Below are 25,208 nucleotides of genomic sequence, written 5' to 3'. Positions count from 1 at the left end.
AAGTTCAGCTAGCCACGGTTAGCTGTCCTCAGCTATCCATTAGCTCGAAAAGCTATCGCCAGTTTTTGTACAGCGCGACTCAGACCAGAGCATACCGGACCTATTCTCTCTCCTTTCCCCGACTTCTACCGCAGGCTCTGGACATTTACACCTGGATCTTGCAGCTAACTAGCTGCTACCTGAGTGACTATTGGCAACGTCGGTCACGGAAATAACACACATTATTACGGAGCTAGCCAGCTAGCCAGCTGAAGAGTTCCGTCAGCCACTCCTGGGCTATTCCTGAGCTAGCCAGCTGAAGTGTCTCCTGGGCTACAACTCACCTATCCTGACCCGTTTTACTGCCGATCCGGAGCCCCATCGGGTCTTCACGACTGGACCACCGACGTTATCTGCCCGAGGGAGTTATCCAACTGGCCCCTCCGTCGCGACGTAACCTGATCGCCCATCTGCGGCCCGCTAATCGTTAGCTGTCTTTTCGGCTGCGATCTGAATAGGTCTATCGGACACTTTTCTTGGGCCACTATAACTAACTATTTTGCCAACTTGGACAGGTCCCCCCTTCCACACGGAACCCCACTAACCCACAGACGGAAACGCACGAGCTGGCTAAAAAACAGACCTCCCTCCCATCTTCCACCAGCTTGCTACCTATGGCCCGGCTAGCTGTCTGAATCTCACTGGACCCTTTGATCACTCGGCTAAGCATGCCTCTCCTTAATGTCAATATGCCTTCTCCATTGCTGTTCTGGTTAGTGTTTATTGGCTTATTTCACTGTAGAGCCTCTAGCCCTGCTCATTATACCTTATCCAACCTCTCAGTTCCTCCACCCACACATGCTATGACATCTTCTGGTTTCAATGATGTTTCTAGAGACAATATCTCTCTCACTATCACTAAATGCCTAGGTTTACCTCCTCTGTACTCACATCCCACCATACCTTTGTCTGTACATTATACCTTGAAGCTATTTTATCGCCCCCAGAAACCTGCTCCTTTTTCTCTCTATTCTGGACGTCACAGACGACCAATTCTTATAGCTTTTAGCCGTACCCTCATACTTATTCTTCTCTGCTCCTCTGGGGATGTAGAGGTGAATCCAGGCCCTGCAGTGCCTGGCTCCACTCCTACTCCCCAGGCGCTCTCTTTTGATGACTTCTGTAACCGTAATAACCTTGGTTTCATGCATGTTAACATTAGAAGCCTCCTCCCTAAGTTTGTTTTATTCACTGCTTTAGCACACTCCGCCAACCCGGATGTCCTAGCTGTGTCTGAATCTTGGCTTAGGAAGTCCACCAAAAACTCTGAAATCTTCATCCCTAACTACAACGTTTTCAGACAAGATAGAACGACCAAAGGGGGCGGTGTTGCAATCTACTGCAGAGATAGCCTGCAGAGTTCTGTCCTGCTATCCAGGTCTGTACCCAAACAATTTGAACTTCTAATTTTAAAAATCCACCTCTCCAAAAACAAGTCTCTCACCGTTGCCGCCTGCTATAGACCCCCCTCGGCCCCTAGTTGTGCTCTGGACACCATATGTGAACTGATTGCCCCCCATCTATCTTCAGAGCTCGTGCTACTAGGTGACCTAAACTGGGACATGCTTAACACCCCAGCCATCCTACAATCCAAGCTTGATGCCCTCAATCTCACACAAATTATTAATGAACCCACCAGGTACAACCCCAAAGCCGCAAACACTGGCACCCTCATAGATATCATCCTAACCAACGTGCCCTCTAAATACACCTCTGCTGTTTTCAACCAAGATCTCAGCGATCACTGCCTCATTGCCTGCACCCGTAATGGGTCAGCGGTCAAACGACCTCCACTCATCACTGTCAAACGCTCCCTGAAACATTTCAACGAGCAAGCCTTTCTAATCGACCTGGCCCTGGTATCCTGGAAGGATATTGACCTCATCCCGTCAGTAGAGGATGCCTGGTTATTTTTTAAAAATGCCTTCCTCACCATCTTAAATAAGCATGCCCCTTTCAAGAAATTTAGAACCAGGAACAGATATAGCCCTTGGTTCTCCCCAGACCTGACTGCCCTTAACCAACACAAAAATATCCTGTGGCGTTCTGCATTAGCATCGAACTGCCCCCGCGATATGCAACTTTTTAGGGAAGTTAGAAACCAATACACACAGGCAGTTAGAAACGCCAAGGCTAGCTTTTTCAAACAGAAATTCGCTTCGTGCAACTCCAACTCTAAAAAGTTCTGGGACATTGTAAAGTCCATGGAGAATAAGAACACCTCCTCCCAACTGCCCACTGCACTGAGGATAGGAAACTCTGTCACCACCGATAAGCCCACTATAATTGAGAATTTCAATAAGCATTTTTCTACGGCTGGCCATGCTTTCCACCTAACTACCCCTACTGCATTCAACAGCACTGCACCCCCCACAGCAACTCGCCCAAGCCTCCCCCATTTCTCCTTCTCCCAAATCCATTCAGCTGATGTTCTGAAAGAGCTGCAAAATCTGGACCCCTACAAATCAGCTGGGCTTGACAATCTGGACCCTTTCTTTCTAAAATTATCTGCCGAAATTATTGCAACCCCTATTACTAGCCTGTTCAACCTCTCTTTCGTGTCGTCTGAGATTCCCATAGATTGGAAAGCAGCTGCTGTCATCCCCCTCTTCAAAGGAGGTGACACTCTTGACCCAAATTGCTACAGACCTATATCCATCCTACCCTGCCTTTCTAAGGTCTTCGAAAGCCAAGTCAACAAACAGATTACCGACCATTTCGAATCCCACCGCACCCTCTCCGCTATGCAATCTGGTTTCAGAGCTGGTCATGGGTGCACCTCAGCCACGCTCAAGGTCCTAAACGACATCGTAACCGCCATCGATAAGAAACATTACTGTGCTGCCGTATTCATTGACCTGGCCAAAGCTTTTGACTCTGTTAATCACCACATCCTCATCGGCAGACTCAGTAGCCTTGGTTTCTCAAACGATTGCGTCGCCTGGTTCACCAACTACTTCTCTGACAGAGTTCAGTGTGTCAAATCGGAGGGCCTACTGTCTGGACCTCTGGCAGTCTCTATGGGGGTACCACAGGGTTCAATTCTTGGGCCAACTCTTTTCTCTGTATACATAAATGATGTCGCTCTTGCTGCTGGTGAATCTCTGATCCACCTCTACGCAGACGACACCATTCTGTACACTTCTGGCCCTTCTTTGGACACTGTGTTAACAACCCTCCAGACGAGCTTCAATGCCATTCAACTCTCCTTCCGTGGTCTCCAACTGCTCCTAAACACAAATAAAACTAAATGCATGCTCTTCAACCGATCGCTGCCTGCACCTGCCCGCCTGTCCAGCATCACTTCTCTGGACGGTTCTAACTTAGAATTTGTGGACAACTACAAATACCTAGGTGTCTGGTTAGACTGTAAACTCTCCTTCCAGACTCACATCAATCATCTCCAATCCAAAGTGAAATCTCCGAGGCTATATAAAAGAACGAGGCTATATACAGTAGCGAGGCTATATACAGTAGAGAGGCTATATACAGTAGAGAGGCTATATACAGTAGAGAGGCTATATACAGTAGCGAGGCTATAAAGGAGCGAGACCACAAAAGTAGCGAGTCTATATACAGTAGAGAGGCTATATACAGTAGAGAGGCCACAAAAGTAGCGAGGCTATATACAGTAGCGAGACTATAAAAGTAGCGAGGCTATATACAGTAGCGAGGCTATATACAGTAGAGGCTATATACAGTAGCGAGGCTATATACAGTAGAGAGGCTATAAAAGTAGCGAGGCTATATACAGTAGAGAGGCTATATACAGTAGAGAGGCTATATACAGTAGCGAGGCTATAAAAGTAGCGAGGCTATATACAGTGTGAGGCTATATACAGTAGCGAGGCTATATACAGTAGAGAGGCTATAAAAGTAGCGAGGCTATATACAGTAGCGAGGCTATATACAGTAGAGAGGCTATAAAAGTAGCGAGGCTATATACAGTAGAGAGGCTATATACAGTAGCGAGGCTATACAGAAGAGAGGCTATAAAAGTAGCGAGGCTATATAAAGTAGCGAGGCTATATACAGTAGAGAGGCTATATACAGTAGCGGGGCTATATACAGTAGAGAGGCTATATACAGTAGAGGCTATATACAGTAGCGAGGCTATACAAGTAGCCAGGCAATATACACTAGCGGGGCTATATACAGTAGAGAGGCTATATACAGTAGCAAGGCTATAAAAGTAGCGAGGCTATATACACTAGCGAGGCTATATACAGTAGCGAGGCTATATACAGTAATGAGGCTATAAAAGTAGCGAGGCTATAAAAGTAGCGGGGCTATATACCGTAGACAGGCTATATACAGTAGAGAGGCTATATACAGTAGTGAGGCTATAAAAGTAGCGAGGCTATATACAGTAGCGAGGCCATAAAAGTAGCGAGGCTATATACAGTAGAGAGGCTATATACAGTAGCGAGGCTATATACACTAGCGAGGCTATAAAAGTAGCGAGGCTATATACACTAGCGAGGCTATATACAGTAGAGAGGCTATATACAGTAGAGAGGCTATATACAGTAGAGAGACTATATACAGTAGAGAGGCTATATACAGTAGCGAGGCTATAAAAGTAGCGGGGCTATATACACTAGCGAGGCTATATACAGTAGAGAGGCTATATACAGTAGAGAGGCTATATACAGTAGCGAGGCTATAAAAGTAGCGGGGCTATATACAGTAGACAGGCTATATACAGTAGAGAGGCTATATACAGTAGCGAGGCTATATACAGTAGAGGCTACATACAGTAGCGAGGCTATATACAGTAGCGAGGCTATAAAAGTAGCGAGGCTATATACAGTAGAGAGGCTATATACAGTAGAGAGGCTATATACAGTAGCGAGTCTATATACAGTACAGAGGCAATATACAGTAGAGAGGCTATAAAAGTAACGAGGCTATATACAGTAGCGAGGCTATATACAGTAGTGGCTATATACAGTAGCGAGGCTATATACAGTAGAGAGGCTATATACAGTAGAGAAGCTATAGACAGTAGAGAGGCTATATACAGTAGCGAGGCTATATACAATAGCGAGGCTATAAAAGTAGCGAGGCTATATACAGTAGAGTGGCGATATACAGTAGAGAGGCTATATACAGTAGAGAGGCTATATACAGTAGAGAGGCTATAAAAGTAGCGAGGCTATAAAAGTAGCGAGGCTATATACAGTAGAGAGGCTATACAGTAGAGAGGCTATATACAGTAGCGAGGGTATAAAAGGAGCGAGGCTATATACAGTAGCGAGGCTATATACAGTAGAGGCTATATACAGTAGCGAGGCTATATACAGTAGAGAGGCTATAAAAGTAGCGAGGCTATATACAGTAGAGAGGCTATTTACAGTAGAGAGGCTATATACAGTAGCGAGGCTATAAAAGTAGCGAGGCTATATACAGTGTGAGGCTATATACAGTAGCGAGGCTATATACAGTAGAGAGGCTATAAAAGTAGCGAGGCTATATACAGTAGCGAGGCTATATACAGTAGAGAGGCTATAAAAGTAGCGAGGCTATATACAGTAGAGAGGCTATATACAGTAGCGAGGCTATACAGTAGAGAGGCTATAAAAGTAGCGAGGCTATATAAAGTAGCGAGGCTATATACAGTAGAGAGGCTAAATACAGTAGCGGGGCTATATACAGTAGAGAGGCTATATACAGTAGAGGCTATATACAGTAGCGAGGCTATACAAGTAGCCAGGCAATATACACTAGCGGGGCTATATACAGTAGAGAGGCTATATACAGTAGCAAGGCTATAAAAGTAGCGAGGCTATATACACTAGCGAGGCTATATACAGTAGCGAGGCTATATACAGTAATGAGGCTATAAAAATAGCGAGGCTATAAAAGTAGCGGGGCTATATACCGTAGACAGGCTATATACAGTAGAGAGGCTATATACAGTAGTGAGGCTATAAAAGTAGCGAGGCTATATACAGTAGCGAGGCCATAAAAGTAGCGAGGCTATATACAGTAGAGAGGCTATATACAGTAGCGAGGCTATATACACTAGCGAGGCTATAAAAGTAGCGAGGCTATATACACTAGCGAGGCTATATACAGTAGAGAGGCTATATACAGTAGAGAGGCTATATACAGTAGAGAGACTATATACAGTAGAGAGGCTATATACAGTAGCGAGGCTATAAAAGTAGCGGGGCTATATACACTAGCGAGGCTATATACAGTAGAGAGGCTATATACAGTAGAGAGGCTATATACAGTAGCGAGGCTATAAAAGTAGCGGGGCTATATACAGTAGACAGGCTATATACAGTAGAGAGGCTATATACAGTAGCGAGGCTATATACAGTAGAGGCTACATACAGTAGCGAGGCTATATACAGTAGCGAGGCTATAAAAGTAGCGAGGCTATATACAGTAGAGAGGCTATATACAGTAGAGAGGCTATATACAGTAGCGAGTCTATATACAGTACAGAGGCAATATACAGTAGAGAGGCTATAAAAGTAACGAGGCTATATACAGTAGCGAGGCTATATACAGTAGAGGCTATATACAGTAGCGAGGCTATATACAGTAGAGAGGCTATATACAGTAGAGAAGCTATAGACAGTAGAGAGGCTATATACAGTAGCGAGGCTATATACAATAGCGAGGCTATAAAAGTAGCGAGGCTATATACAGTAGAGTGGCGATATACAGTAGAGAGGCTATATACAGTAGAGAGGCTATATACAGTAGAGAGGCTATAAAAGTAGCGAGGCTATAAAAGTAGCGAGGCTATATACAGTAGAGAGGCTATACAGTAGAGAGGCTATATACAGTAGCGAGGGTATAAAAGGAGCGAGGCTATATACAGTAGCGAGGCTATATACAGTAGAGGCTATATACAGTAGCGAGGCTATATACAGTAGAGAGGCTATAAAAGTAGCGAGGCTATATACAGTAGAGAGGCTATTTACAGTAGAGAGGCTATATACAGTAGCGAGGCTATAAAAGTAGCGAGGCTATATACAGTGTGAGGCTATATACAGTAGCGAGGCTATATACAGTAGAGAGGCTATAAAAGTAGCGAGGCTATATACAGTAGCGAGGCTATATACAGTAGAGAGGCTATAAAAGTAGCGAGGCTATATACAGTAGAGAGGCTATATACAGTAGCGAGGCTATACAGTAGAGAGGCTATAAAAGTAGCGAGGCTATATAAAGTAGCGAGGCTATATACAGTAGAGAGGCTAAATACAGTAGCGGGGCTATATACAGTAGAGAGGCTATATACAGTAGAGGCTATATACAGTAGCGAGGCTATACAAGTAGCCAGGCAATATACACTAGCGGGGCTATATACAGTAGAGAGGCTATATACAGTAGCAAGGCTATAAAAGTAGCGAGGCTATATACACTAGCGAGGCTATATACAGTAGCGAGGCTATATACAGTAATGAGGCTATAAAAATAGCGAGGCTATAAAAGTAGCGGGGCTATATACCGTAGACAGGCTATATACAGTAGAGAGGCTATATACAGTAGTGAGGCTATAAAAGTAGCGAGGCTATATACAGTAGCGAGGCCATAAAAGTAGCGAGGCTATATACAGTAGAGAGGCTATATACAGTAGCGAGGCTATATACACTAGCGAGGCTATAAAAGTAGCGAGGCTATATACACTAGCGAGGCTATATACAGTAGAGAGGCTATATACAGTAGAGAGGCTATATACAGTAGAGAGACTATATACAGTAGAGAGGCTATATACAGTAGCGAGGCTATAAAAGTAGCGGGGCTATATACACTAGCGAGGCTATATACAGTAGAGAGGCTATATACAGTAGAGAGGCTATATAAAGTAGCGAGGCTATAAAAGTAGCGGGGCTATATACAGTAGACAGGCTATATACAGTAGAGAGGCTATATACAGTAGCGAGGCTATATACAGTAGAGGCTACATACAGTAGCGAGGCTATATACAGTAGCGAGGCTATAAAAGTAGCGAGGCTATATACAGTAGAGAGGCTATATACAGTAGAGAGGCTATATACAGTAGCGAGTCTATATACAGTACAGAGGCAATATACAGTAGAGAGGCTATAAAAGTAACGAGGCTATATACAGTAGCGAGGCTATATACAGTAGAGGCTATATACAGTAGCGAGGCTATATACAGTAGAGAGGCTATATACAGTAGAGAGGCTATAGACAGTAGAGAGGCTATATACAGTAGCGAGGCTATATACAATAGCGAGGCTATAAAAGTAGCGAGGCTATATACAGTAGAGTGGCGATATACAGTAGAGAGGCTATATACAGTAGAGAGGCTATACACAGTAGAGAGGCTATATACAGTAGCGAGGGTATAAAAGGAGCGAGGCTATATACAGTAGAGAGGCTATATACAGTAGCGAGGCTATATAAAAGAGCGAGGCTATATACAGTAGCGAGGCTATATACAGTAGAGAGGCTATATACAGTAGAGAGGCTATATACAGTAGAGAGGCTATATACAGTAGCGAGGCTATAAAAGTAGCGAGGATATAAAAGTAGCGAGGCCACAAAAGTAGCGAGGCAAATATACAGTAGAGAGGCTGTATACAGTAGAGAGGCCACAAAAGTAGCGAGGCTATATACAGTAGCGAGGCTATAAAAGTAGCGAGGCTATATACAGTAGCGAGGCTATATACAGTAGAGGCTATATACAGTAGCGAGGCTATATACAGTAGAGAGGCTATAAAAGTAGCGAGGCTATGTACAGTAGCGAGGCTATATACAGTAGAGAGGCTATATACAGTAGCGAGGCTATATACAGTAGAGAGGCTATATACAGTAGAGAGGCTATATACAGTAGAGAGGCTATAAAAGTAGCGAGGCTATATACAGTGGTGAGGCTATATACAGTAGCGAGGCTATATACAGTAGAGAGGCTATAAAAGTAGCGAGGCTATATACAGTAGCGAGGCTATATACAGTAGAGAGGCTATAAAAGTAGCGAGGCTATATACAGTAGAGAGGCTATATACAGTAGCGAGGCTATATACAGTAGAGAGGCTATAAAAGTAGCGAGGCTATATAAAGTAGCGAGGCTATATACAGTAGAGAGGCTATATACAGTAGCGGGGCTATATACAGTAGAGAGGCTATATACAGTAGAGGCTATATACAGTAGCGAGGCTAAAAAAGTAGCGAGGCTATATACACTAGCGAGGCTATATACAGTAGCGAGGCTATATACAGTGGAGAGGCTGTATACAGTAGCGAGGCTATAAAAGTAGCGAGGCTATATACAGTAGAGAGGCTATATACACTAGCGAGGCTATATACAGTAGAGAGGCTATATACAGTAGAGAGGCTATATACAGTAGCGAGGCTATATACACTAGCGAGGCTATATACAGTAGAGAGGCTATATACAGTAGAGAGGCTATATACAGTAGAGAGGCTATATACACTAGCGAGGCTATATACAGTAGAGAGGCTATATACAGTAGCGAGGCTACATACAGTAGAGAGGCTATATACAGTAGCGAGGCTATAAAAGTAGCGAGGCTATAAAAGTAGCGGGGCTATATACAGTAGACAGGCTATATACAGTAGAGAGGCTATAAAAGTAGCGAGGCTATAAAAGTAGCGAGGCTATATACAGTAGAGAGGCTATATACAGTAGAGAGGCTATATACAGTAGAGAGACTATATACAGTAGAGAGGCTATATACAGTAGAGAGGCTATATACAGTAGAGAGGCTATATACACTAGCGAGGCTATATACAGTAGAGAGGCTATATACAGTAGAGAGGCTATATACAGTAGCGAGGCTATAAAAGTAGCGGGGCTATATACAGTAGACAGGCTATATACAGTAGAGAGGCTATATACAGTAGAGAGGCTATATACAGTAGCGAGGCTATATACAGTAGAGAGGCTATATACAGTAGAGAGGCTATATACACTAGCGAGGCTATATACAGTAGAGAGGCTATATACAGTAGAGAGGCTATATACAGTAGCGAGGCTATAAAAGTAGCAGGGCTATATACAGTAGACAGGCTATATACAGTAGAGAGGCTATATACAGTAGAGAGGCTATATACAGTAGCGAGGCTATATACAGTAGAGGCTACATACAGTAGCGAGGCTATATACAGTAGCGAGGCTCTAAAAGTAGCGAGTCTATATACAGTAGAGAGGCTATATACAGTAGAGAGGCTAAATACAGTAGCGAGGCTATATACAGTACAGAGGCTATATACAGTAGAGAGGCTATAAAAGTAACGAGGCTATATACAGTAGCGAGGCTATATACAGTAGAGAGGCTATAGACAGTAGAGAGGCTATATACAGTAGAGAGGCTATATACAGTAGAGAGGCTATAGACAGTAGAGAGGCTATAGACAGTAGAGAGTCTATAGACAGTAGAGAGGCTATAGACAGTAGAGAGGCTATATTCAGTAGCGAGGCAATTTACAGCAGAGAGGCAATATACAGTAGAAAGTCTATATACAGTAGAGAGGCTATATACAGTAGAGAGGCTATATACAGTAGAGAGGTTATATACAGTAGAGGCTATATACACTAGCGAGGCTATAAAAGTAGCGAGGCTATATACAGTAGCGAGGCTATATACAGTAGAGGCTATATACAGTAGCGAGGCTATATACAGTAGAGAGGCTATATACAGTAGAGAGGCTATAGACAGTAGAGAGGCTATATACAGTAGCGAGGCTATATACAATAGCGAGGCTATAAAAGTAGCGAGGCTATATACAGTAGAGTGGCGATATACAGTAGAGAGGCTATATACAGTAGAGAGGCTATATACAGTAGAGAGGCTATAAAAGTAGCGAGGCTATAAAAGTAGCGAGGCTATATACAGTAGAGAGGCTATACACAGTAGAGAGGCTATATACAGTAGCGAGGGTATAAAAGGAGCGAGGCTATATACAGTAGAGAGGCTATATACAGTAGCGAGGCTATATAAAAGAGCGAGGCTATATACAGTAGCGAGGCTATATACAGTAGAGAGGCTATATACAGTAGAGAGGCTATATACAGTAGAGAGGCTATATACAGTAGCGAGGCTATAAAAGTAGCGAGGATATAAAAGTAGCGAGGCCACAAAAGTAGCGAGGCAAATATACAGTAGAGAGGCTGTATACAGTAGAGAGGCCACAAAAGTAGCGAGGCTATATACAGTAGCGAGGCTATAAAAGTAGCGAGGCTATATACAGTAGCGAGGCTATATACAGTAGAGGCTATATACAGTAGCGAGGCTATATACAGTAGAGAGGCTATAAAAGTAGCGAGGCTATGTACAGTAGAGAGGCTATATACAGTAGAGAGGCTATATACAGTAGCGAGGCTATATACAGTAGAGAGGCTATATACAGTAGAGAGGCTATATACAGTAGAGAGGCTATAAAAGTAGCGAGGCTATATACAGTGGTGAGGCTATATACAGTAGCGAGGCTATATACAGTAGAGAGGCTATAAAAGTAGCGAGGCTATATACAGTAGCGAGGCTATATACAGTAGAGAGGCTATAAAAGTAGCGAGGCTATATACAGTAGAGAGGCTATATACAGTAGCGAGGCTATATACAGTAGAGAGGCTATAAAAGTAGCGAGGCTATATAAAGTAGCGAGGCTATATACAGTAGAGAGGCTATATACAGTAGCGGGGCTATATACAGTAGAGAGGCTATATACAGTAGAGGCTATAAACAGTAGTGAGGCTAAAAAAGTAGCGAGGCTATATACACTAGCGAGGCTATATACAGTAGCGAGGCTATATACAGTAGAGAGGCTGTATACAGTAGCGAGGCTATAAAAGTAGCGAGGCTATATACAGTAGAGAGGCTATATACACTAGCGAGGCTATATACAGTAGAGAGGCTATATACAGTAGAGAGGCTATATACAGTAGCGAGGCTATATACACTAGCGAGGCTATATACAGTAGAGAGGCTATATACAGTAGAGAGGCTATATACAGTAGAGAGGCTATATACACTAGCGAGGCTATATACAGTAGAGAGGCTATATACAGTAGCGAGGCTACATACAGTAGAGAGGCTATATACAGTAGCGAGGCTATAAAAGTAGCGAGGCTATAAAAGTAGCGGGGCTATATACAGTAGACAGGCTATATACAGTAGAGAGGCTATAAAAGTAGCGAGGCTATAAAAGTAGCGAGGCTATATACAGTAGAGAGGCTATATACAGTAGAGAGGCTATATACAGTAGAGAGACTATATACAGTAGAGAGGCTATATACAGTAGAGAGGCTATATACAGTAGAGAGGCTATATACAGTAGAGAGGCTATATACAGTAGAGAGGCTATATACAGTAGCGAGGCTATAAAAGTAGCGGGGCTATATACAGTAGAGAGGCTATATACAGTAGAGGTGGGCTATATACAGTAGAGAGGCTATATACAGTAGAGGGGCTATATACAGTAGAGGTGGGCTATATACAGTAGAGAGGCTATATACAGTAGAGAGGCTATATACAGTAGAGAGGCTATATACAGTAGAGAGGCTATATACAGTAGTGAGGCTATGTACAGTAGAGTGGCTATATACAGTAGAGAGGCTATATACAGTAGAGGGGCTATATACAGTAGAGGTGGGCTATATACAGTAGAGAGGCTATATACAGTAGAGAGGCTATATACAGTAGAGAGGCTATATACAGTAGAGAGGCTATATACAGTAGTGAGGCTATGTACAGTAGAGTGGCTATATACAGTAGAGAGGCTATATACACTAGCGAGGCTATATACAGTAGAGAGGCTATATACAGTAGAGAGGCTATATACAGTAGCGAGGCTATAAAAGTAGCAGGGCTATATACAGTAGACAGGCTATATACAGTAGAGAGGCTATATACAGTAGAGAGGCTATATACAGTAGCGAGGCTATATACAGTAGAGGCTACATACAGTAGCGAGGCTATATACAGTAGCGAGGCTCTAAAAGTAGCGAGGCTATATACAGTAGAGAGGCTATATACAGTAGAGAGGCTATATACAGTAGCGAGGCTATATACAGTACAGAGGCTATATACAGTAGAGAGGCTATAAAAGTAACGAGGCTATATACAGTAGCGAGGCTATATACAGTAGAGAGGCTATAGACAGTAGAGAGGCTATATACAGTAGAGAGGCTATATACAGTAGAGAGGCTATAGACAGTAGAGAGGCTATAGACAGTAGAGAGTCTATAGACAGTAGAGAGGCTATAGACAGTAGAGAGGCTATATTCAGTAGCGAGGCAATTTACAGCAGAGAGGCAATATACAGTAGAAAGTCTATATACAGTAGAGAGGCTATATACAGTAGAGAGGCTATATACAGTAGAGAGGTTATATACAGTAGAGGCTATATACACTAGCGAGGCTATAAAAGTAGCGAGGCTATATACAGTAGCGAGGCTATATACAGTAGAGAGGCTATATACAGTAGAGAGGCTATATACAGTAGAGAGGCTATATACAGTAGAGAGGTTATATACAGTAGCGAGGCTATATACATTAGAAAGGCTATATACAGACACCGGTTAGTCAGGCTGATTGAGGTAGTATGTAGATATGGTTAAAGTGACTATGCATATATGATGAACAGAGAGTAGCAGTAGCGTAAAGCGGGGTTGGCGGGTGGTGGGTGGCGGGACACAATGCAGATAGCCCGGTTAGCCAATGTGCGGGAGCACTGGTTGGTCGGGCTAATTGAGGTAGTATGTACATGAATGTATAGTTAAAGTGACTATGCATATATGATAAACAGAGAGTAGCAGCAGCGTAAAAAGAGGGGTTGAGGCGGGCACACAATGCAAATAGTCCGGGTAGCCTTCCCTCTACCCTCCTCTCTCCTTCCCTCTCTCCTTCCCTCTACCCTCCTCTCTCCTTCCCTCTCTCCTTCCCTCTACCCTCCTCTCTCCTTCCCTCTCTCCTTCCCTCTACCTCCTCTCTCCTTCCCTCTCTCCTTCCCTCTACCCTCCTCTCTCCTTCCCTCTCTCCTTCCCTCTCTCCTTCCCTCTCTCCTTCCCTCTACCCTCCTCTCTCTCCTTCTCTCTCTACTTCCCTCTCTCCTTCCCTCTCTCCTTCCCTCTACCCTCCTCTCTCCTTCCCTCTACCCTCCTCTCTCCTTCCCTCTCTCCTTCCCTCTCTCCTTCCCTCTACCCTCCTCTCTCTCCTTCCCTCTCTCCTTCCCTCTCTCCTTCCCTCTCTCCTTCCCTCTCTCCTTCCCTCTAGCCTCCTCTCTCCTTCCCTCTCTCCTTCCCTCTCTCCTTCCCTCTCTCCTTCCCTCTACCCTCCTCTCTCTCCTTCCCTCTCTCCTTCCCTCTCTCCTTCCCTCTCTCCTTCCCTCTACCCTCCTCTCTCTCCTTCCCTCTACCCTCCTCTCTCTCCTCCTCTCTCTCCTTCCCTCTACCCTCCTCTCTCTCCTTCCCTCTCTCCTTCCCTCTACCCTCCTCTCTCTCCTTCCCTCTCTCCTTCCCTCTACCCTCCTCTCTCTCTTTCCCTCTACCCTCCTCTCTCCTTCCCTCTCTCTCTTTCCCTCTACTTCTCCTCTCTCTCCTTCCCTCTACCCTCCTCTCTCTCCTTCCCTCTCTCCTTCCCTCTACCCTCCTCTCTCTCCTTCCCTCTCTCCTTCCCTCTACTTCTCCTCTCTCTCCTTCCCTTACTCCTTCCCTCTCTCCTTCCCTCTCTCCTTCCCTCTACTCTCCTCTCTCTCCTTCCCTCTCTCCTTCCCTCTACTCTCCTCTCTCTCCTTCCCTCTCTCCTTCCCTCTACTCTCCTCTCTCTCCTTCCCTCTCTCCTTCCCTCTACTCTCCTCTCTCTCCTTCCCTCTCTCCTTCCCTCTACCCTCCTCTCTCTCCTTCCCTCTACCCTCCTCTCCCTCCTTCCCTCTCTCCTTCCTCTCTCCTTCCCTCTACCCTCCTCTCTCCTTCCCTCTACCCTCCTCTCTCTCCTTCCCTCTACTCTCCTCCCTCTACCTTCCTCTCTCTCCTTCCCTCTACACTCTTTCTCTCCTCCTCTCTCCTTCCCTCTACCCTCCTCTCTCTCCTTCCTCTCTCTCCTTCCCTCTACTCTCCTCTCTCTCCTTCCCTCTCTCCTTCCCTCTAACCTCTTCTCTCTCTCTCCCTCTCCCCTTCACTCCTCCTCCTCCTTCCCTCTCCTTCCTCTCTCTCCTTCCCTCTACCCTCCTCTCTCTCCTTCCCTCACTCCTTCCCTCTCTCCTTCCCTCTACCCTCCTCTCTCTCCTTCCCTCTACACTCTTTTCTCTCTTTCCCTCTCTCCTTCCCTCTACCCTCCTCTCTCTCCTTCCCTCTACCTCTTTTCTCTCTTTCCCTGTCTCCTTCACTCTACCCTCCTCTCTCTCCTCCTCTCTCTCCTTCCCTATTCTCTTCCTCTCTCTCCTTCCATCTCTCCCTTCCCTATAAGCTCTTCTCTCTCTCTCCCTCTCTCCTTCACTCTCTCCTCCTCCTTCCCTCCACCCTCCTCTCTGCCTAGCTCACTGGTGTTAGTGGAAGCCCAGGGTTGTTTTTCTGCATTTCTATGAAGTGTGTGTGCTATTCATGTACAGGACCAGTCAAACACCTTCTCATTTCAGGGTTTTTCTTTATTTTTGTAAAAATATTTTCTACATTGTAGAATCTAAAATATATTTGTTTAACACTTTTTTGGTTACTACATAATTCCATATGTGTTACTTCATAGTTTTGATGTCTTCAATATTATTCTACAATGTAGAAAATAGTAAAAATAAAGAAAAACCATGGAATGAGTAGGTGTGTCCAAACTTTTGACTGGTGCTGTATATATTCAATGCCTGTGTGTGTATGAATGTAATATGTTAGGGGTTTAGTGTGTGTGTACGTGTGTATTGGGGAGTTCTATTGAGAGTGTGTGTGTGTGTGTGTGTGTGTGTGTGTGTGTGTGTGTGTGTGTGTGTGTGTGTGTGTGTGTGTGTGTGTGTGTGTGTGTGTGTGTCGTGTGTGTGTGTGTGTGTGTCTGTGTGCGTGCGTGTGTGTAGTGGTGTGTGTGTGTGTGTGTGTGTGTGTGTGTGTGTGTGTGTGTGTGTGTGTGTGTGTGTGTGTGTGTGTGTGTGTGTAGTGGTGTGTGTGTGTGTGTGTGTAGTGGTGTGTGTGTGTGTGTGTGGTGTGTGTGTGTGTGTGTGTGTGTTGAACACCCGGTTTCCATTACCCCGGCAGGCGTGCGCACACACACACACACACACACACACACACACACACACACACACACACACACACACACACACACACACACACACACACACACACACACACACACACACACACACACACACACACACAGGGTAGCGAGGCCTGCGAGCGTACTTCCCTTCCTGGGCCAGACCACAAACCTCCTGTCTACAGTCTCCGCCCTGCGCTGCCTTCCCAGAAAAAGACCAGCATCTCATTAAAACATTCGCATTACATTTACATCTCAACACACACAGTATTCAAAGCCCTCCACTTATTCCACATGTTGTGAAAAGGATTGTTTTTCTCACCCATCTATAGACAGTACATTTACATTTACGTCATTTAGCAGACGCTCTTATCCAGAGCGACTTACAAATTGGTGCATTCACCTTGTGATATCCAGTGGAACAACCACTTCTATGTCTTTGTTTTTGGGGGGGGGGGGGGGGGGGGGTGTTAGAAGGATTACGTTAATCTATCCCAGTACCCCAATAATGACAAAGTGAAAACAAATGTATTGATAATGAAATACAGAAATATCTAATTTACATAAGTGTTCACACCTCTGAGTCAATACATGTTAGAATGACCTTTGGCAGTGATTACAGCTGTGAGTCTTTCTGGGTAAATCTCTAAGAGCTTTGCAAAACCTGGACGTCTCTTTCTCTCGTCTCCCTGACAGGTCTGGGTTATCAGGGCAGCACCATGGAAGAGTCTGGTCTAACTGCTAGCTAATCACTGTCACACAATAGGATCAAAGATTCACCCAGTCAGCTAACTTAATGAATAAAACTTCATGTTTTCTATAGTAACGTGGTGAAATGATCAAAATTAAAAAGGTAAGCCTGTATAACTTACATAATATTCTCAATAACACATATTTACCTCAAAATGTCAATGTCTGAATGTTAAGCAGAGCCAGCTGGCTGACATGTTTAACTGACTCATGTAATCTATAACAATAATATGTGTCCATTTAACAGATGTTGTTATCCAAAGCGGTCATGCTTCATATGGCAGGTCCAGGGAATCAAACCCACGATCCTGGCGTTGCAAGGGTCATTCTCTACCAAGTCAACTACTTCCTGGTCCTCCAGATCCTGGACCAGATGTGTTAATACTGCCTGGTCCTCCAGATACCTGGACCAGATGTGTTAATACTGCCTGGTCCTCCAGACCCTGGTCCAGATGTGTTAATACTGCCTGGTCCTCCAGATCCTGGACCAGATGTGTTGATACTGCCTGGTCCTCCAGATCCTGGACCAGATGTGTTAATACTGCCTGGTCCTCCAGATCCTGGACCAGATGTGTTGATACTGCCTGGTCCTCCAGATCCTGGACCAGATGTGTTGATACTGCCTGGTCCTCCAGACCCTGGTCCAGATGTGTTAATACTGCCTGGTCCTCCAGATCCTGGACCAGATGTGTTGATACTGCCTGGTCCTCCAGATCCTGGACCAGATGTGTTAATACTGCCTGGTCCTCCAGATCCTGGACCAGATGTGTTGATACTGCCTGGTCCTCCAGATCCTGGACCAGATGTGTTGATACTGCCTGGTCCTCCAGACCCTGGTCCAGATGTGTTAATACTGCCTGGTCCTCCAGATCCTGGACCAGATGTGTTGATACTGCCTGGTCCTCCAGATCCTGGACCAGATGTGTTAATACTGCCTGGTCCTCCAGATCCTGGACCAGATGTGTTAATACTGCCTGGTCCAGATGTGTTAATACTGCCTGGTCCTCCAGACCCTGGACCAGATGTGTTGATACTGCCTCGTCCTCCAGACCCTGGTCAGTTCTATGGTCTGTTTGTAGACCATTGTTCCACCACAGTTGTTCTCTTTCAGAGAGAACCATCATATTTCTATTGTCCTCTTCAGGAGGCTCTATTTATTACAGCCCTCTCCTCCTCCTCTCCCCTCCTCTCTTTTCTTCCTCTCCCCTTGTTTCTTTGAAGGCCTTCTCCTTCACAGGCATCCCCCCTCCCCTCCCCTCTTTTCTTCACAGGCATCCTCCTCTCCCCTCCCCTCTTTTCTTCACAGGCATCTCCCTCTCCTCTCCCCTCCCCCCATTTTCTTCAAAGGCATCCCCCTCTCCTCTTTTCTTCACAGGCATCTCCCTCTCCTCTCCCCCTCCCCTCTTTTCTTCACAGGCATCTCCCTCTCCTCTCCCCTCCCCCATTTTCTTCAAAGGCATCCCCCTCTCCTCTTTTCTTCACAGGCATCTCCCTCTCCTCTCCCCTCCCCTCTTTTCTTCATAGGCATCCCCCCTCTCCCCTCCCCTCTTTTCTTCACAGGCATCCCCCTCTCCCCTCCCCTCTTTTCTTCACAGGCATCCCCCTCTCCTCTCCCCTCCCCTCTTTTCTTCACAGGCATCCCCCTCTCCTCTCCCCTCCCCCATTTTCTTCAAAGGCATCCACCTCTCCTCTTTTCTTCACAGGCATCCCCCTCTCCTCTCCCCTCCCCTCTTTTCTTCACAGGCATCCCCCTCTCCCCTCCCCTCTTTTCTTCACAGGCATCCCCCTCTCCTCTCCCCTCCCCTCTTTTCTTCACAGGCATCCCCCTCTCCTCTCCTCTCCCCTCCCCCATTTTCTTCACAGGCATCCCCCTCTCCTCTCTCCTCCCCCATTTTCTTCAAAGGCATCCCCCTCCTCTTTTCTTCACAGGCATCCCCCTCTCCTCTCCTCTCCTCTCCTCTTTCCTTCACAGGCATCCCCCTCTCCTCTCTCCTCCCCCATTTTCTTCAAAGGCATCCCTCTCTCCTCTCCTCTTTTCTTCAAAGGCATCCCCCTCTCCTCTCCTCTTTTCTTCACAGGCATCCCCTCTCCTCTCCTCTCCTCTTTTCTTCACAGGCATCCACCTCTCCTCTCTCCTCTTTTCTTCACAGACATCCCCCTCTCCATTCTATCCAACAGAGATAATGCGTTGTCCCTGGTTATGTAGTAAAACAAAGAATACACAGTTTTTATCCCCTCCCTCCCTCCCTCCCTCCACTTCTCTCTCCTTCTCTCCCTCCCTCCACCTCTCTCTCCTCTCCCTCCCTCCACTTCTCTCTCCTTCTCTCTCTCCCTCCCTCCACTTCTCTCTCCTTCTCTCCCTCCCTCCACCTCTCCCTCCCTCCCTCTCTCCTTCCCTCCCTCCCTCCCTCCCTCCCTCCCTCCCTCTCCTTCTCTCCCTCCCTCCACCTCTCTCTCCTTCTCTCCCCTCCCTCCCTCCACCTCTCTCCTTCTTTCCCTCCCTCCCTCCCTCCCTCCCTCCCTCCCTCCCTCCCTCCCTCCCTCCCTCCCTCCCTCCCTCCACCTCTCTCTCCCTCCCTCCCTCCCTCCCTCCCTCCCTCCCTCCCTCCCTCCCTCCCTCCCTCCCTCCCTCCCTCCCTCCACCTCTCTCTACAGGACTAAATAACAGCAAACTTTATTTAAAGTACATTTCAATTCTGATTTGATTTAGTCATATTCTTCAACTTAGACTTTTTGGTTGAGTTGGAGACCAACATATCAATGATTAATTTGTAAACAAACTGTAATTAAAGCCAGACTAAGTCAGTGGCACAGATGGAACTATCCAAGCAGTAAATACTCCTCCAAATCTTGATATTTGGTTGCGTTGACAACCAAGCACAATTCAATATTACTTTTGAAATACAAGAAATAGACAATTTACTTGTCAATAAGATAACAAAAGATATGTTGGATTCACGTCTCCAAGTCAACCAAAAAAATAACAGTTAAAGAAAGCGATAAGATCTTCAATCTGTAACGCTTCAGATTCAAGAATGAAAATGTTACGGTCGTTTCCGATTGAGTCGACATGTTTACCGTAAATGCTAAAGCGGGGGGAACATTGCCTTTAAATCGCAATCGCACATTAAAGCTGAACTTCCGTGATGCGGATTGAATAGAGCCCCTTAAAGCGATTGGCTCAGAAGGAACTAGCCAATCAGTAGATACATCTCCTTTAAATGTTGATATTTGGTTTGCTTTGTCAACCAATAACGATACAAGATGTCAAGGCTATCTTTTTCAAACTAATTGTCACGCCCCACCAGGACCCTTCGCTAGAGGTTTAGGTTTTGCGGCCGGAGCCCTGGCCATAGAGAGGGTTTTATTCTCTATTTTGGTTAGGCCAGGGTGTGACTAGGGCGGGCATTCTATGTCCTTTTTTCTATGTTTTGTATTTCTTTGTTTTGGCCTGGTATGGTTCTCAATCAGGGACAGCTGTATATCGTTGTCTCTGATTGGGAGCCATACTTAGGCAGCCTGTTTTTCCTTTGGGTTTTGTGGGTGGTTACTTTCTGTTGAGCTGATGTTTCCTGACAGAACCGTTTTGGCTGTCGTTCGTTTTCTTGTTTTGTTTAAAGTCTTCTATTAAAAATATTATGATGAGCACTCAACACGCTGCGCCTTGGTCTACACCCTTCGACGGCCGTTAAAATGAGTTTACACAACATTACCGTAACCTTTTAAACGTCTTCTCATGTGATCGTAGTACGCGTGCGTGTTTCAAGATTAGCAAGGTCAGAGGTCATCGTAGGTCTGTTGAGATCTTTACAACAGCTGTAATAAATCTGCACAGAAATCTCCAAATGACAAACAAAGAAAAACACAGCTGCCAGACACATGAAATTAAGTATCGCTTAATTAAATTAAGCGAGACGTGGGACAAGAACAGAACAACAACACGACAGTTACAACAGCACGAAACGTTCCTAGGTCAGTGTTCGCAATCGGTCTCTGTCCAGATGGTCCAGAAACAGACCCCAAAATCTTTGAACGTCGCCAACCGCCACTGGTGAATATCGTGTGTAAAATATGACAATGAACAGCTTGCATGCTGGGTATTAGTCCTTGGGAAATAAGTCTATTACCTTTGATTTATTGTTCACTATGATCGTCTCATCTTGTATCGTTATCTGGTGCTTACAATGAATATTGACTTTTTAAGGTAGAGTCAAACTGTTTCAAGTCAAACTGTTTCTGTGATTTAGGCCTAGATTCAATCACGTCAAGCGTTAACCCGGTCATAGCTGACACCCACATAGCTGATGTTTTTGGCGGTGTGGAAGGTGTAACAGCATCGGAGCTGTCAAATCGGTGAGCAGCTGCTCTTGCGATCATTGTCACCACACCCTGACCCTTAACGTGTTAGATGTTCAGAACGAGAAAGTGTAAATCATTAAACTAAATAATGAGGATTTCTACCAGCCTAATCTGATAGATCTGGATTCAATCCGTATCATCGAAAGTATTGCGTTAGATCCGCGTAAAAATGTAAAAGGTCATTCCCAATTGTGCCGACATATGAAGCGTTTGCCGTGAATGCAGTCTCTGCGACTGCGGGGACATTGCCTTTAATTGTCAATCACGATATAAAGCGGATTATTCAGCTCTACGGGTTAAATAGAGCCTCATGTGCAGCCAATGGCAATGTTCCGCTTTAGGGATAATACCACTTTGACAGCTCTAACGTAGTTCCTCCTCCACCTCCGCCAAAACAACCGTAGTTCCACCTCCACCAAAACAACCGTAGTTCCACCTCCGCCACCGCCAAAACAACCGTAGTTCCTCCTCCGCCAAAACAACCGTAGTTCCTCCTCCGCCAAAACAACCGTAGTTCCTCCTCTGCCAAAACAATCGTAGTTCCTCCTCTGCCAAAACAACCGTAGTTCCACCTCCGCCAAAACATCCGTAGTTCCACCTCCGCCAAAACAACCGTAGTTCCACCTCCGCCAAAACAACCGTAGTTCCACCACCGCCAAAACAACCGTAGTTCCACCTCCACCTCCGCCAAAACAACCGTAGTTCCACCTCCGCCAAAACAACCGTAGTTCCACCTCCGCCAAAACAAACGTAGTTCCACCACCGCCAAAACAACCGTAGTTCCACCACCGCCAAAACAACCGTAGTTCCACCTCCACCTCCGCCAAAACAACCGTAGTTCCACCTCCGCCAAAACAAACGTAGTTCCACCACCGCCAAAACAAACGTAGTTCCACTACCGCCAAAACAACCGTAGTTCCACCACCGCCAAAACAACCGTAGTTCCACCTCCACCAAAACAACCGTAGTTCCACCTCCGCCAAAACAACCGTAGTTCCACCTCCCCCTCTGCCAAAACAACTGTAGTTCCACCTCCGCCAAAACAACCGTAGTTCCACCTCCCCCTCTGCCAAAACAACCGTAGTTCCACCTCCCCCTCTGCCAAAACAACCGTAGTTCCAACTCCCCCTCTGCCAAAACAACCGTAGTTCCACCTCCGCCAAAACAACCGTAGTTCCTCCTCTGCCAAAACAACCGTAGTTCCACCTCCGCCAAAACAACCGTAGTTCCACCTCCGCCAAAACAACCGTAGTTCCACCTCCACCAAAACAACCGTAGTTCCACCTCCGCCAAAACAACCGTAGTTCCACCTCCGCCAAAACAACCGTAGTTCCACCTCCGCCAAAACAACCGTAGTTCCACCTCCGCCAAAACAACCGTAGTTCCACCTCCGCCAAAACAACCGTAGTTCCCCCACCGCCAAAACAACCGTAGTTCCCCCACCGCCAAAACAACCGTAGTTCCCCCACCGCCAAAACAACCGTAGTTCCACCTCCGCCTCCGCCAAAACAACCGTAGGTCCGCCACCGCCAAAACAACTGCAATGCGGATGTCGGCTAAAGCGGATCCGATTGAATCGAGTCCTAGGTGAAGCCATCCTATTTACATCTCACTGTACAGACGATTGAATCGAGTCCTAGGTGAAGCCATCCTGATTACATCTCACTGTACAGTGGGTGCGACATCTCTTCTCTTCTCTTCTCTGCTCTAATCAACTCCAGACCTGGGGTAGTGGGGATAGGCCTAGAGGCAGTGGGTACGACATCTCTTCTCTGCTCTGCTCTTCTCTGCTCTGCTCTTATACACAGGACCAGTCAAAAGTTTGGACACACCTACTCATTCCAGGGTTTTTCTTTATTTGTACTATTTTCTACATTGTAGAATAATAGTGAAGACATCAAAACCTATGAAATAACACTTATGGAATCATGTAGTAAACAAAAAAGTGTTAAATAAATCAAAATGTATATTTGAGATTCTTCAAAGTAGCCGCCCTTTGCCTTGATGACAGCTTTTCACACTCTTGGCATTCTCTCAACCTGCTTCATGCCAAGAGTGAAAAACCCTTGAATGAATAGGTGTGTCCAAACTTTTGACTGGTACTGTATGTGCCATTTAACAGACACTTTTATCCAAATCAACTTACAGTCATGCCTTTATTTAATGTACGGGTGGTCTGGGAATCCAACCCACTAGACTTACAGTCATGCCTTTATTTAATGTACGGGTGGTCTGGGAATCCAACCCACTAGACTTACAGTCATGCCTATATTTAATGTACGGGTGGTCCGGGAATCCAACCCACTAGACTTACAGTCATGCCTTTATTTAATGTACGGGTGGTCTGGGAATCCAACCCACTACACTTACAGTCATGCCTATATTTAATGTACGGGTGGTCCGGGAATCCAACCCACTAGACTTACAGTCATGCCTATATTTAATGTACGGGTGGTCCGGGAATCCAACCCACTAGACTTACAGTCATGCCTATATTTAATGTACGGGTGGTCCGGGAATCCAACCCACTAGACTTACAGTCATGCCTATATTTAATGTACGGGTGGTCCGGGAATCCAACCCACTAGACTTACAGTCATGCCTATATTTAATGTACGGGTGGTCCGGGAATCCAACCCACTAGACTTACAGTCATGCCTATATTTAATGTACGGGTGGTCCGGGAATCCAACCCACTAGACTTACAGTCATGCCTATATTTAATGTACGGGTGGTCCGGGAATCCAACCCACTACACTTACAGTCATGCCTTTATTTAATGTACGGGTGGTCCGGGAATCCAACCCACTAGACTTACAGTCATGCCTTTATTTAATGTACGGGTGGTCTGGGAATCCAACCCACTAGACTTACAGTCATGCCTATATTTAATGTACGGGTGGTCTGGGAATCCAACCCACTAGACTTACAGTCATGCCTATATTTAATGTACGGGTGGTCCGGGAATCCAACCCACTAGACTTACAGTCATGCCTATATTTAATGTACGGGTGGTCCGGGAATCCAACCCACTAGACTTACAGTCATGCCTATATTTAATGTACGGGTGGTCTGGGAATCCAACCCACTAGACTTACAGTCATGCCTTTATTTAATGTACGGGTGGTCTGGGAATCCAACCCACTAGACTTACAGTCATGCCTTTATTTAATGTACGGGTGGTCTGGGAATCCAACCCACTAGACTTACAGTCATGCCTTTATTTAATTGTACGGGTGGTCTGGGAATCCAACCCACTAGACTTACAGTCATGCCTTTATTTAATGTACGGGTGGTCTGGGAATCCAACCCACTAGACTTACAGTCATGCCTTTATTTAATGTACGGGTGGTCCGGGAATCCAACCCACTAGACTTACAGTCATGCCTTTATTTAATGTACGGGTGGTCTGGGAATCCAACCCACTAGACTTACAGTCATGCCTTTATTTAATTGTACAGGTGGTCCGGGAATCCAACCCACTAGACTTACAGTCATGCCTATATTTAATGTACGGGTGGTCTGGGAATCCAACCCACTAGACTTACAGTCATGCCTTTATTTAATGTACGGGTGGTCCGGGAATCCAACCCACTAGACTTACAGTCATGCCTTTATTTAATGTACGGGTGGTCCGGGAATCCAACCCACTCTCCTGAAACTCTAAGCCAACTGAGCTCTTCTCTTTTCCTTGAGTATTTTATATTGTCTCATCTCATCCTGTGGTCTGACTTCTTAGGGAGGATATAGACTAGCCGCTAGAGCTCATAAGGACAACGTCAGAAGATCAGAGGTCAGAGTCTCCGTCTCTCTTTCTGTCCTGTGAGGGGGGGGGGGGGGGATATTGAATAATAAGTGAATCTTCAACCTAGC

The sequence above is a fragment of the Salmo salar genome, chromosome 03 (assembly GCF_965601325.2).
Source record: "Salmo salar chromosome 03, fSalSal1, whole genome shotgun sequence".
Taxonomy (NCBI): Eukaryota; Metazoa; Chordata; class Actinopteri; order Salmoniformes; family Salmonidae; genus Salmo; species Salmo salar.
This window is presented reverse-complemented; position numbering follows the sequence as displayed.